The sequence below is a fragment of the Bos grunniens genome, chromosome 9, assembly GCF_055505025.1.
Source record: "Bos grunniens cultivar Pamir isolate PY7600 chromosome 9, Bosgru_T2T1.0, whole genome shotgun sequence".
Taxonomy (NCBI): Eukaryota; Metazoa; Chordata; class Mammalia; order Artiodactyla; family Bovidae; genus Bos; species Bos grunniens.
The window spans coordinates 100615335-100630637 of NC_141173.1; positions in this window are offsets into that span (position 1 = coordinate 100615335).

The following is a 15303-nucleotide window of genomic DNA, read 5'->3' on the forward strand; positions in this document are numbered from 1 at the left end:
TGACATGAATTGGCCACAGGTATACATGTGTCCCCCCCATCCTTAACCCCCCTCCCACCGCCCTCCCCACCCTTTCCCTCTGGGTTGTCCTGGAGCACCAGCTTTGATTGCCCTGCTTCATGCAAAGAACTTGCACTGGTCATCTATATTTAATAGATTTAATAGATTACTTTATTTAAAAGTAATTGTTCGCATTCCACAAAGAGTCACAATGCGTCTTCCTGACAATCACTTAGCTCAGAACCTGGCCTAACGACTAAAGGATGTTATTCTTGTTTTTCACATGACCCGCTCTAAGTTTCTAGCTTATTGAGTTAATAATAAAAGTGAAGTCGCTCAGTCGTGTCCAACTCTTAGCAACCCCATGGACTGCAGCCTATCAGGCTCCTCCGCCCATGGGATTTTCCAGGCAAGAGTACTGGAGTGGGTCACCAGTGGCTTCTCCGAATAATAACCACAGCCATTGCTAACTGCATGCTACACTGAGCTAAGTGGTTTTGTAACATTAGCTTATTTGAATGGTCATTCTTTGGGAAGGGGGTGGGAAGGCGAAGACAACTCTGTGACAACTGTCTCCCTGCTGTGGGTTTCCTCCCACTGTGCCCGGCCATCTGGGTGAGCTATCTTGGGTGTCAACACTGTAGATAACCATTTAGGTATCTTGTCAGCCTAGCTGTCTCATAAAACTTGACTCTATTTAAATTGTCAGTTTCCTCTGGCTGAGACATCAGAAGCTCATTAAAAAATATTCTCAGCCTTTCCTTGTGTTTGCTCTATAATTGATACAGTTGAGTGTGAGCACATTGAACAGAGCTAGAAGTTCAGTTGTCTATTTTTTCTCTTCCTCCTCAGTCCTGGCAAAATATTATCCTCAGAAAGCAGTAAGAATAATCACACCTTTAGCTACTTCTATTGATTAGTAATTCAGCTTTGTCTTTAAAGCAAATCAGCATGGTTACACTTGTAATATCGTGTAGCAGGAATAATTACTAGCAGACCTACAGACTGACAACTTGTGAAAGGTGACTCTGCCATATTCAGCAGGACATTGCATCAAGCTCCTGAGGCTGAGAGATGGCATCCTGGCACTTCTTCAGTCATTGGTAACTCAAACAGCTGGTAGCGCCAGGGGGTGGAGACTCACTAAACAAAAATACTGAACAGCCTGATTGTGCCTTTTATGTCACTGTACTGCAGGATTGATTACATTCGATTCCCTGTGTATTCAGTATCTATTTAAAACATTTAGTGGTCTAAAGATGCCAGTGAGGCTTCCCAGGAGGCGCTAGTGATAAAGAATCCATCTGCCAATGCAAGAGATCTGGGTTGAATCCCTGGATTGGGAAGACCCCCTGGAGAAGGAAATGGCAACCCACTCCAGTATTCTTGCCTGGAAAACCCTGTGGACAGAGGAGCATGGTGGGCTAGAGGCCACGGGGTTGCAGAGTCGGACACAACTGAGCGACTAGGGGCAAACATACAGGGGTACCATTGGAGCAAGATCACATCAGGCACTGATGGACATGCACCAGCTTGTTACACCGTGCTTGGCTGCAGAATTACAAAGATAATGATAGCTGTTTTAATAGAGCATGATGACATAGCCTTTGGTCTTACCAATGCTAAGAACCCTATGCTATGCTAAGTCATTTCAGTCGTGTCCGACTCTGTGCGACCCCATAGATGGCAGCCCACCAGGCTCCCCCGTCCCTGGGATTCTCCAGGCAAGAACACTGGAGTGGGTTGCCATTTCCTTCTCCAATGCATGAAAGTGAAAAGCGAAAGTGAAGTCGCTCAGTCGTGTCTGACTCTTAGCGACCCCATGGACTGCAGCCTACCAGGCTCCTCCATCCATGGGATTTTCCAGGCAAGAGTACTGGAGTGGGTTGCCATTGCCTTCTCCAAAGAACCCTATACTGTACCAAATTGTCTGTGACAATTTATGTTTAAATAATGTGTGGTAGTATATAAGAATCTCATTTATATTATCTACTTTCATCCACACAACTGGGGGTAGTCAGTTATAAACTCCTATTTTAACCACAAGAAAACTCAGATCTGATAGGCTGAGTGACTTTCTGCCATCCCAGGATTAATACATGCCAGGATACACAGAGGCTAGAGCTCAGGAAGCTGGACTTATTCTACTGGCAATCAACTTGGGGATTTGCCACTTTAAAGCTGTGTAGGTTATGTAAGAAATAGATTTAAGGGCCTAGATTTGATAGATAGAGTACCTGATGAACTATGGATGGAGGTTCGTGACATTGTACAGGAGACAGGGATCAAGACCATTCCCATGGAAAAGAAATGCAAAAAAGCAAAATGGCTGTCTGGGGAGGCCTTACAAATAGCTGTGAAAAGAAGAGAAGCAAAAAGCAAAGGAGAAAAGGAAAGATATAAGCATCTGAATGCAGAGTTCCAAAGAATAGCAAGGAGAGATAAGAAAGCCTTCCTCAGCAATCAAAGCAAAGAAATAGAGGAAAACAACAGAATGGGAAAGACTAGAGATCTCTTCAAGAAAATTAGAGATTCCAAGGGAACATTTCATGCAAATATGAGCTCAATAAAGGACAGAAATGGTATGGACCTAACAGAAGCAGAAGATATTAAGAAGAGGTGGCAAGAATACACAGAACTATACAAAAAAGATCGTCACGACCCAGATAATCAAGATGGTGTGATCACTGACCTAGAGCCAGACATCTTGGAATGTGAAGTCAAGTGGGCCTTAGAAAGCATCACCACAAACAAAGCTAGTGGAGATGATGGAATTCCAGTTGCGCTCTTTCAAATCGTGGAAGAGGATGCTGTGAAAGTGCTGCACTCAATATGCCAGCAAATTTGGAAAACTCAGCAGTGGCCACAGGACTGGAAAAGGGCAGTTTTCATTCCAATCCCAAAGAAAGGCAATGCCAAAGAATGCTCAAACTAACACACAATTGCACTCGTCTCACATGCTAGTAAAGTAATGCTCAAAATTCTCCAAGCCAGGCTTCAGCAATACGTGAACTGTGAACTTCCTAATGTTCAAGCTGGTTTTATAAAAGGCAGAATAACCAGAGATCAAATTGCCAACATCCACTGGAACACGGAAAAAGCAAGAGAGTTCTAGAAAAACATCTATTTCTGCTTTATTGACTATGCCAAAGCCTTTGACTGTGTGGATCACAATAAACTGTGGAAAATTCTGAAAGAGATGGAAATACCAGACCACCTGACCTGCCTCTTGAGAAACCTATATGCAGGTCAGGAAGCATCAGTTAGAACTGGACATGGAACAACAGACTGGTTCCAAATAGGAAAAGGAGTTCGTCAAGGCTGTATATTGTCACCCTGCTTATTTAACTTATATGCAAAGTACATCATGAGAAACGCTGGGCTGGAAGAAGCACAAGCTGGAATCAAGATTGCCGGGAGAAATATCAATAACCTCAGATATGCAGATGGCACCACCCTTAGGGCAGAAAGTGAAGAGGAACTAAAAAGCCTCTTGATGAAAGTGAAAGTGGAGAGTGAAAAAGTTGACTTAAAGCTCAACATTCAGAAAATGAAGATCATGGCATCTGGTCCCATCACTTCATGGGAAATAGATGGGGAAACAGTGGAAACAGTGTCAGACTGTATTTTTGGGGGCTCCAAAATCACTGCAGATGGTGATTGAAGCCATGAAATTAAAAGACGCTTACTCCTTGGAAGGAAAGTTATGACCAACCTAGATAGCATATTAAAAAGCAGAGACATTACTTTGCCAACAAAGGTCCGTTTAGTCAAGGCTATGGTTTTTCCAGTGGTCATGTATGGATGTGAGAGTTGGACTGTGAAGAAAGCTGAGCGCCAAAGAATTGATGCTTTTGAACTGTGGTGTTGGAGAAGACTCTTGAGAGTCCCTTGGACTGCAAGGAGATCCAACCAGTCCATTCTAAAGGAGATCAGTCCTGGGTGTTCTTTGGAAGTACTGATGTTGAAGCTGAAACTCCAATACTTTGGCCACGTCATGCAAAGAGTTGACTCATTGGAAAAGACTCTGATGCTGGGAGGTATTGGGGGCAGGAGGAGAAGGGGACGACAGAGGATGAGATGGCTGGATGGCATCAATGACTCGATGGACATGAGTTTGAGTGAACTCTTGGAGTTGGTGTTGGACAGGGAGGCCTGGCGTGCTGCAATTCATGGGGTCACAAAGAGTGGGACACGACTGAGTGACTGAACTGAACTGAAGTGAACTGAGGTTATGTAATCTCATTATGCTTCATCTTTTCTAAGAGTCCCCTACTAGCAAGGCTGTTCTGAGGATTAAACATGCTACTGTGTCTAAGCTCTTGAAACACATGGTTCAATAAAGCGTGGTGTTTCCCTGGTGGCTCAGGGGGTAAAGAATCTGCCTGCAGTGCGAGAGACCCACATTTGATCCCTGGGTCGGGAAGATCCCCTAGGAAAAGGAACAGCTTATCCACTGCAGTATTCTTGCCTGGAGAATTCCAAGGACAGAGTAGCCTGGTGAGCTACAGTCCATGGGGTCACAAAGAGTTGGACACAACTGAGCTATTAAAAGTATTTGCTCATAATAAATCTCAGTATTCAATAAAGTATTAGCTTTACTTTTATTGAATAAAAATAGCACCATAATAATTCTCTTTTCTTTAATGTATCCTGATAATTTTTGTTCTCCCCTGAATCAAGCTCTATGAAAATTTTATAAACACATTTGTTTGAAACAATAGGTAATAGTGATCAGTTCATCAAGGATTGATTCATTGAACAATTCATCAAGGATTTCTCACAAGAAAATGCTTCACAATAGGAGACAGCAAACTGAGGACCACTGATAATTTTTGGACCCAACATGTTCAGATATTAATTAATTAACAGTATTTAAACATTCATAGATTTCAGATGAAACCTGCATTTGTCTTGCCTTGTGTAAAAACTGCAAGAGCCAAGGACATAAAAGCACATTCTGCTTGAACTGAACCACAGTTTCAGCCCTTCGTCTGTCACATGGACTTGTGTTTTTCCCTCTGACCTCTTTCAGCATTTTGTTATTTCTGGCCTACTTTGCCCACAATGAGGTTATCTGTTTGGCCCCTGTAGCAATGTGAATATTTAACTTTTCTCTAGAAAATAGAATATTCAGGACAACATTTTGGTGATGAAAATCTAGAAAAAGGAGCAAACAGTTGTGATTCTTCTGGAAGAATCAGGGGCATTGAATCTTGATTCCCTTCTTAGATTTCTAAGTTATCCTTTGTTTGTCTTCTATAGGACCAAATTCATTCTTTAATTTCTGACCTAATTTCATTGTGTTTCTCATCAGTGTTTCTTCTTGCAATTGTGATGACAGAGAATAATGCTTTAGAAATAGAATCATAAATAAAACTGCAACTGCATGTACTTTTTGTCCCCTGAGGGCTCCTTCTTGGACACAAGGCGGTTAGCAGTGACATTTGTCATCAGTCTCTGTGCTGGTGATTCATATGGTAGAGAGTGTAAAACTTTATTTTTGGTCCAGCTTGTGACCTCAAATGTCAAAGCATGTCCTGCTCCATAAATGCAGACTTCATGAAAACTCAAGTCAATCGCTACTTTTATCACTTCTTTGAAAAAAAAAAAAAATGGCTTAAATTAAGTAGATATATGACAGGTAACTGGGCATGATGGCAAAGAACGAGTACAAGACAGAAACGATTCCAACAGAGGTCCCTGGCTCTCGCTGTGTGCCTGTTCCGAGCTGTGTTACCTAAGCAGAAGTTTGGGAACCACCTTCTAAGTGCCTTACAACGGAGTCTCCTGTGGGTAGAGGAAGTCAATGATAATCACATGAGAACATCTGTTACATTTCATTCTTATCAGAAGAAGAACGTTCTAATGAACTAACTTTATGATAAGCTACAGCTCATGGCATTTATAGGTGGATATGTCACCTTTCACCTACATTTGACTTTTTCTTTTTTTCATTCTCCTTAAAAGTATTCTGGCTTCTGTGAACTACAGAATAAACTAGCTATGCTCCTGGTGGTGCTGATTTAGCCACTAAGTCCTGTCTGACTCTTGCAACCCCATGGACTGTAGCCCACCAGGCTCCTCTGCCCATGGGATTTTCCAGGCAAGAATACTGAAGTGGGTTGCCATTTCCTTCTCCAATGCTTCTCCCAGCCACCAATAATTATTTTAAAGTCTTTTCTCTAAATTTCAGCACATGGCTGCATTTTAGAGGTTAAGTCTCTAAAACTTGTATTTTACTTATGCCTAACACCGCACATCCTAGTTCAGAATCTCTTCTCTCTTATATGGATTGTGATATATCAGCCTATCTTTCTGCTTCAAATATCTTTGCTTTTCCATCCATCAAGCTTATCTGCCAAATGACATTCTGAAATCAGAGAGTAATTACACTGTAGAAAACCTTTAGTGGTTTCTTGTTACCTGTGCTATAAAACTACACCTCAGGATGACAGTCAATGGTTCTCAGATATGGTCCTATTTCATTTGCCCAGATTCATATTATTATTATTATTTTTTTTAGGTTTCTTTTATTTTATTTATTTATTTTTTTTATTTATTTTTTTTGCACATTTTTAATTTTTAATGTCAAGCTTAAAGAAAAGTTCCAAAAATAATACAAATAATATCCATATAACCTCTGCCCAGATTTTTCACTTGTTCTTATCATTTCACCCCATTTCTTTATTATTTGTCTGCTCCCCACCCAAAAAGTTTTTTTCTAAACTCTTGGAAGGCCTGCTGCAGATATCATGGTTTTTATTCCCATGAAGTATCCCACATACTTCAGTACATATTTCTGAATTTCCTAAGAATAGGGATATTCGGTTAATAACTGTAATAGTACAGTTGTCAACTTCAGTAATTTAGCATGGATAAAATACTTTTATTAAATCTACTGTCTGTATTCTAATACTGTTAACTGACCCTCAGTGTCCTTTTTAGCACTTTTTCCTTCTAGTACAAGATCTAGTCCAGGATCAGATATTGCATTTCATTGTCATGTTGATAAAGTCTCTTTAAATCTGGAACACTTTTACAGCCTTTCTTTGTTTTTTATGATATTACTTGTTAGGATTTGTCTTACATACTGCGGTGCTCCCATGTTGGGTGGATATATATTTATAATTGTTATATCTTCTTCTTGGATTGATCCTTTGATCATTATGTAGTGACCTTCTTTGTCTCTTTTCACAGCCTTTGTTTTAAAGTCTAATTTATCTGATACGAGTATTGTGACTCCTGCTTTCTTTTGGTCCCAATTTGCATGGAAAATCTTTTTCCAGCCCTTCACTTTCAGTCTGTATGTGTCCCCTGTTTTGAGGTGGGTCTCTTGTAGACAACATATGTAGGGGTCTTGTTTTTGTATCCATTCAGCCAGTCTTTGTCTTTTGGTTGGGGCATTCAACCCATTTACGTTTAAGGTAATTACTAATAAGTATGATCCCGTTGCCATTTACTTTATTGTTTTGGGTTCGAGTTTATACACCATTTTTGTGTTTCCTGTCTAGAGAATATCCTTTAGTATTTGTTGGAGAGCTGGTTTGGTGGTGCAGAATTCTCTCAGCTTTTGCTTGTCTGAAAAGCTTTTGATTTCTCCTTCATACTTGAATGAGATCCTTGCTGGGTACAATAATCTGGGCTGTAGGTTATTTTCTTTCATCACTTTAAGTATGTCTTGCCATTCCCTCCTGGCTTGAAGAGTTTCTATTGAAAGATCAGCTGTTATCCTTATGGGAATTCCCTTGTGTGTTATTTGTTGTTTTTCCCTTGCTGCTTTTAATATTTGTTCTTTGTGTTTGATCTTTGTTAATTTGATTAATATGTGTCTTGGGGTGTTTCTCCTTGGGTTTATCCTGTTTGGGACTCTCTGGGTTTCTTGGACTTGGGTGATTATTTCCTTCCCCATTTTAGGGAAGTTTTCCACTATTATCTCCTCAAGTATTTTCTCATGGTCTTTCTTTTTGTCTTCTTCTTCTGGAACCCCTATGATTCGAATGTTGTAGCGTTTAATATTGTCCTGGAGGTCTCTGAGATTGTCCTCATTTCTTTTAATTCGTTTTTCTTTTATCCTCTCTGATTCATTTATTTCTACCATTCTATCTTCTAATTCACTAATCCTATCTTCCACCTCTGTTATTCTACTATTTGTTGGCTCCAGAGTGTTTTTAATTTCATTTATTGCATTATTCATTATATATTGACTCTTTTTTATTTCTTCTAGGTCCTTGTTAAACCTTTCTTGCATCTTCTCAATCCTTGTCTCCAGGCTATTTATCTGTGATTCCATTTTAATTTCAAGATTTTGGATCAATTTCACTATCATTATTTGGAATTCTTTATCAGGTAGATTCCCTATCTCTTCCTCTTTTGTTTGGTTTGGTGGGCATTTATCCTGTTCCTTTATCTGCTGGGTATTCCTCTGTCTCTTCATCTTGTTTAAATTGCTGAGTTTGGGAGTCCTTTCTGTATTCTGGCAGTTTGTGGAGTTCTCTTTATTGTGGCGTTTCCTCGCTGTGTGTGGGTATGTAGAGGTGGCTTGTCAAGGTTTCCTGGTTAGGGAAGCTTGTGTCGGTGTTCTGGTGGGTGGAGCTGTATTTCTGCTCTTTGTTCAGTCGCGCTATGGGGAGGGAGGGAGGGATGCTGCAAACAAATGACACTGGCGTGCGCTCGCAGTGCCTCAGCCACACTGGGTCTGCCCCTGCTCACGGCGCGTGTAGCCTCCCTGCCCACACTGCTCAGGCTCTAGGTTGTTCCGCCGGGAACAATCCGAGGCTGGCCCTGGGTTGCATACACCTCCCAGGTCCAAGCCACTCAGGTTCAGGCACTCAGGTAGTCCTCAGAGGCGCAGACTCAGTTGGGGCTGCGTTTTGTGCTCTTCCCAGGTCCGAGCAGCTCAGGTGATGAGGTGTTTGGCGAGCGCCAATGCTGCGACTTATCGCCTCCCCGCCACTTGGTTATCTGGGTGTAAAACCAGCGCACCTTCTCAGGCAGATGTTGACCGTCCAGACCCCCAATAAGTTTTAGTTAGCAAAGAAGCCAGTTTTATAGATAATGTCTCTCTGGGGCTGCGATTGCCCCCTTCCGGCTCTGGCTGCCTGTCACCGGAGGGGGAAGGTTTGCAGCCGGCTACCTCTGTTTAGTCCTTTGTTCCGTGCACGGGCTGGCGGTGTCTTAGGTTAGGGCTGGCTTTTCGCATGGTAGATATCCCACAGTCTGGTTTGCTAGACCAAATTATTTCGCTCAGATAGTGCTCAGGGTATTCAGGCCAGATTCTTACTCTCAGCGATGCAGCCCGCGCCGCGCCTCCCTGCCCAGCCCCCGCTTGCTAATGGCGGATGCAGGCGTCTGCGCTGCTTCTCCGCTGGAGGAGTTACCGTAGGGCTCGCAATCTGCGAGTTTTAATTGTTTATTTATTTTTTCTCCCTGTTATGTTGCCCTCTGTGCTTCCAAAGCTCGGCACGGATTCAGCAGTGAGAAGGTTTCCTGGTGTTTGGAAACTTCTCTCTTTTTAAGACTCCCTTCCCGGGACGGAACTCCGTCCCTCCCTCTTTTGTCTCTTTTATTGTCTTTAATATTTTTTCCTACCTCCTTTCGAGGAGTTGGGTTGCTTTTCTGGGTGCCTGATGTCCTCTGCCGGCATTCAGAAGTTGTTTTGTGGAATTTACTCGACGTTTAAATGCTCTTTTGATGATTTTGTGGGGAGAAAGTGTTTTCCCCATCCTACTCCTCCGCCATCTTGGCGCCTTCCCCCTATTTTTTTTTTTTTTCATTTATTTATCATTTAGCTAGTGTTAGCTAGACTTATTGTGGTAATAATTTCACAGTATATGCAAATATCTAATCATTGTGTTGCATTTCTGAAACTAATATAATGCTATATGTCAATTGTATCTCGATAAAAAGCAAAGTTTATTGACCATGAGCTGGGCACTGTCTAGGTATTTGGAATAAATTAGTGAACAAAACAGACAAAAATTATTGTCCTCATAGAGTTTATAGGCAGTGAACTGTAACCATGTGACATCTGTTTTATAACAACTTTTTGGAACACGGTCATGTTCATTTTTTTTTTAATGCTCACTGTTTTTATATTGTTTAGGTTGCTTTCCCATCACCATTGCAGAGTTATGTAGCTGCAACAGAGACCACTTCTAGGATTTATAGAAGACAAAGCAAACCCCAGAGAAGTGGACTTCAAAGCCTAAAATATTTATTATGTGGCCATTTATAGGAAAAATTTACTGACTCTGATTTCAATGCATGCAAATAAGTGGACCAATATCCACACTGCCTTGCCTGTTCATAAAATTCCTTCAACCCCAGAATTCCCATTTTTCTCTGTACATATTAAAATCTTATTCTTCTTTCAGGGCCCATTTCAAAATTTCTCTTCATTGTAAAGCCATCCTGGGCTTTTTCAGTTCAAAATAGCCTTCTGCTCTTCATTCCAATACTTAGCCTTTCTTTTATGTTTTGATACCTGAAAAATTCACCCGTTGGTTTCCCTTCTAGATGTGGGGCATTGGGACCACAGATCATAAGTTATTCATTCTGCCTTTTCCTACCTTTCTAGGTACGCCTAGTCTGTACCACTAGACATCAAGTACCCCAAATTCCCAGTGGGAGTCTGAAAGTTTTCTATCACATGGAAGCCAATCTAATTCATTAGTATTAGTATTTGCACGCTTTATTTCTTTGGACTGAAAACTGTACCCAAATGAGGCTATGATGTTCAAGCCAGAGGTACTAATTACAGATCTCTTCCCAGTCGGATCCCACAGTGGCTTTGGAGTCTGCAAAATTCCCAGTATCCTTCCCCTGGGTGTTGGATTCACCCTGCAAGTGATGAAGAGGAGGCCCCTTCTGCTCCCCACACTGGTGCTAACACTAGCATTTTAAGTGAGTTCATTCACTCACTTTGTTTATTTCATTTTTTAATTGATTGACTCAACAACATGCCCATTCATTCTTTACTGACCTGCCTGATTGTTGTCTAAAAGCAGACCTAGACCTTGGATTCCTGAAGATAAAAATACCATCAAATTAGTGCATCAGATGTGTGTTCTGGCGAGAGCAGCTTTCCATTTCTAAGGAACTTAAGCTTTTTGTTTCACAAAAGAACAGGTCCCTATTTGCTTAATAGCTCTGCAAGCTTGGAAAAGCTTCTGTGAAAGCAAAACTTGTAGGGTTTATACAAGGCAAAGCAGACCCCAAAGATGTCATTAAATTATTTTTCCCTTCCTAGAAAAACATGGGAGATTCTAAGGCTATTAACTCAGCTTCGCAAATGGTTTGAGAGTAGCGTTTGATTCCCAAAGGCCCCGTGAGCTGTTGGAATGTGCGTGGGCTTTATTAATGCTCAGGGCTCTGCCTGCTGCTGCTAGCTCCTGCCTCCTCTCTCACTGCTTTCCGTGGCCTAATGTTGTGACAACACAAACATCTGGCTGCCGCAGACACACTCAAGAGTTCCCCCACAGGCAGCGGTCCGCAACCACCTTCAGATAATCTTGTCACAGAATTCTTGTGTGTTTTCTGAGATGCTTCTAAGGTTCTTACAAGCGATTACCCTGACTCCACAGTGGCCCAAATTGCCTCTTAAAACAGCTGTAACAACCAAACCAAGAGCTGTGTCTGATCACTTTGACTACAGAGACAAAGATATCCATGAAAATGAATCCAGCAAGTGACAGAATTGAGAAGCTAAATGATACAGTTTCCAAATCAATACCTTGCAGAAGTGGAACAGAGAGGCATGGGTTAGCTCATGCCAACCCATGTAGTAATAACGTCTTTAAGTTATTTTCCAAGCTTGTCATCTTTGGTGCTTAGATGTAATCACATAAGTATAAAAGCAAACGCACATATTGCATAGAATTTTAACTTCTGGTTTTGATAATTGAACAGCTTTTGTTGCAAAAATGACAAAAGAAAATAGATATTCAATTTATCACCTACTAGGTTATATGGATCTCAACTTTTCTGGCTACAGAATACAGTTTAGTGTCTCACTTACAGCGTGAATATTACAAACAATCCCATGTGCAATCCCAGCATCACTCTGGGATGGTTTTGATGGCTGCCAACTGGTTTTCCAATATCATCTTTTTCTTCATATTTACCTTGTAATTTAACTGAATCTTTTATAGTATGCTGATATTATTGTTGATTTTATTTTTATATCTTAATCTGACTGAATTTTTGTATCAGATGCCTTTTTCTTCCCCATTGGCCTTGTTATGAGTTGAATTGTGCTCCTCAAAGTTGGAATGTGACCTTATTTGGAAGTAGAATCATTGCAAATATAACTAGTTAAATGAAGTCATACCAGAGTAGGGTGAACATTTAATTTGATATGACTAGTGTCCTTACTAAAATAAGACCATGGGAAGATGGAGTGATGTGGCTACAACAAGCCAAGGAAAACCAGAGACCATCAGCAAACTACCAGATCCAGAAGAGATGAAGGGAGATTTCCCCAGAGGACTGGAGGGACCACAGCCCTACCAGAACCTGTACTTGAGATTCCTAATCTCCAGAACTTTGACAAAGCAGCGTATGTTGGTTTAAGTCACCAGGCTCCCAGGCATGGACCCATAAGTCACCTTGTTTTCGGTAACCTTGTTACAGGCTCCCAGGCATGGACCCATTGTTCTGTTCAGTCCTGTCTTCCACTGGCCTCCAGGTCCATGCTGTGCTCTGCCCAGGAAGCTGACTCCGACAGTCAAAGCAAACTGCTCTCTGACTTCCAGCTGGGTGTGACTGGTGGGGACCAGGCAGGAGATTGAAGGGAAGCATGTTTATCGAGGTTGGGTTATGTATTACGTGAGCTCCCTGCCTGTGGGGTTTCCTGGGCTCCCTGTGTCTTCTGACCCAGAACCTTGGGTAAAATACATCATTATTTAATGTTACTCAAGACTGATGAAAGAATGCAGAGGCTTAATTGTCTCAATACTCAGTCTCTTTTCAAAGTGGCTTCTCTGCACTGGTCTCCTCTTCCAGGTTTTTTCTGGGTTCTAGTTCCTGCCTGCCTCCTAGGCTCAAGAGTCTGTCGCCCCACTCATATTAGCCCTGTGCGATCGCATCAAGCATTGTGATTCTGTGCAGCCCGCTCTCACATCCTTGTCAACAGGCCCTTCTGTAATATTACTTAATTTATACCAACTTGAGTTAGGACAGCTGCATTTCCTCTTGAGACCCTACCATCATACTGACCTTGTATCAGAGAGAGAGTTGAAACAAGTCTACCATTAAACATCTCCTCAGTTTCCTCTCATAAACTTCCCTTCTCCTCTATAATTATCTGCCCAATTTGGAAAGTCCTGCTCAAGAAGATTCCAGGCGAATTTCCCCTCCGTCTGGGAAAGGATTTGAGTGACAAAGATCTGAACGCTTTGGGTAACACAGAAGGGGAAGGTGCTACCAAAGCTATGACCTGTAAGAGCAGGTGCCCACCAGCAGCCAACGGCTGACCCTTGGTAAGAACAACTGGGCTTGGGCATTTGAACTTTCTTCGTCCGTTTTCTGCTCACCATTTCCATTGTGTCCTTGAAAAATGACAGTTTGCTAGTGGCGAAAATCAGTAGACGGATAGTCACCAGAAGAAGTAGACTGGTGCAGGAGCTTGTTAAAAATCTAATTTTCAGGAAAATGCCCTTATCCGTCCTAACTCACAGCGCCCCGGAAAATGACACTTGCAAGGCTGTCTGCATTTGACTTGCCTCTTGGCTCTTCCAGTGAAATGATCATTGCCTTTGAAGGCAAATGTCAGAAACAATCAAAACAAACAAAACAAAAGCAGGCAGTTGATTAACTTCACGCCTGCTTGAGGTGGCACGTAGTCGGGGCAAACAAGTGAACCAAAGGAGCTTAAAAGGGAAAGTTGGGAAGTGAGATGTCTGTAGGAACTTTGATAAGCTCTCAAATTATTCTGAGAATCTGGAAGGTTATGTGCACACCCAGGGCTGTGCTCACCACAGAGAAGGGCACGTGCTAAGGAAAGTCCTGAGTAGGATCTAAGCTCCCTCCACTGGTCGATCCTGAGGTTGCACAGGCAGGAAGCAAAGGCTAAGGCAGAGGTGTAGACTCCAGGTTATGCCTTGAAGACATGCCCCAGCACCCACATAGTTCAGAAAAGAATAGTAGACTTACTGTTATAAGCCTTTAAGGGAATCTCTGTCTCACCATTAACTGACCACTAAGCTAACTGAGTAGAGACTTCAGGGCTACACATGACAAAGAATACCGATTTCCTTATTTCTTCAAAACATTGCATTTGTTTATTGGGCTGGGCCAGGTCTCAGCTGTGGCATGCGGGATCTTCAGTCTTTGTTGCAGCATGCTGGATCTTCAGTTGCGGCACTGGGGATCTAGATCCCTGACCAAGGAATGAACTCGGGCCCCTACATTGAGAGCTTGGAGTCGTAGCCACTGGACCACGGGGAAGTCCCAGGAATTCAGATGTAGACATTAGTTCATAAAATACTCTAAGACAATGACAACTGGAACAAACAGCTAAAACAAAAAACTGGGGAGACGTGAAATCTGATTTCCAGAGTTTTCACATTACGTTATTTAAGCTACTCAGTTTTTAATAAAAAGTATGAGGGATACATATGGCTTCCCTGGTGGCTCAGACGGTAAAGCGTCTGCCTGCAATGCAGGAGGCCCAGGTTTGATCCCTGGGTCGGGAAGATCCCTGGAGAAGGAAATGGCAACCCACTCCAGTACTCTTGCCTGGAAAATTCCATGGATGGAGGAGCCTGGTAGGCTACAGTCCATGGGGTCGCAGAGTCGGACACGGCTGATCGACTTCGCTTCACGTGAGGCACACAAGGAGGCAAGAATGTATGAACCACGCAGGCGTGTCGCACTGGCACTCAGTCCTGTCCTGCTCTGCGCTACTCCACGGACTGTAGCCGCCAGGCTCCTCTGTCCATGGGATTCTCCAGGCAAGAATACTGGAGTGGGTTGCCATGCCCTCCTCCAGGGGATCCTCCTGACCCAGGGATCGAACCTGCATCTGTTACGTCTTCTACAAGAAAAGCAACAATCAATAGAAAGTGTCCTTGAGGAAATGTGTAAGGTGGGCTTTTTCAGCTCTTTTAAATGTGCTCAAAATGCTACAGTGAAATAAGCCATGTCTAAAAATATTAAAGATAGTAGGAGATGATGTTTCAATAAATGGTGAATATAAATAATGAGATAGCAAATGTGTTTTTAAAAAAACGAAATAGAATTTCTGGAGTTAAAATGTATAATAACTAAAAGGAAACATTCACGACAGAGGTTCAAAAATTG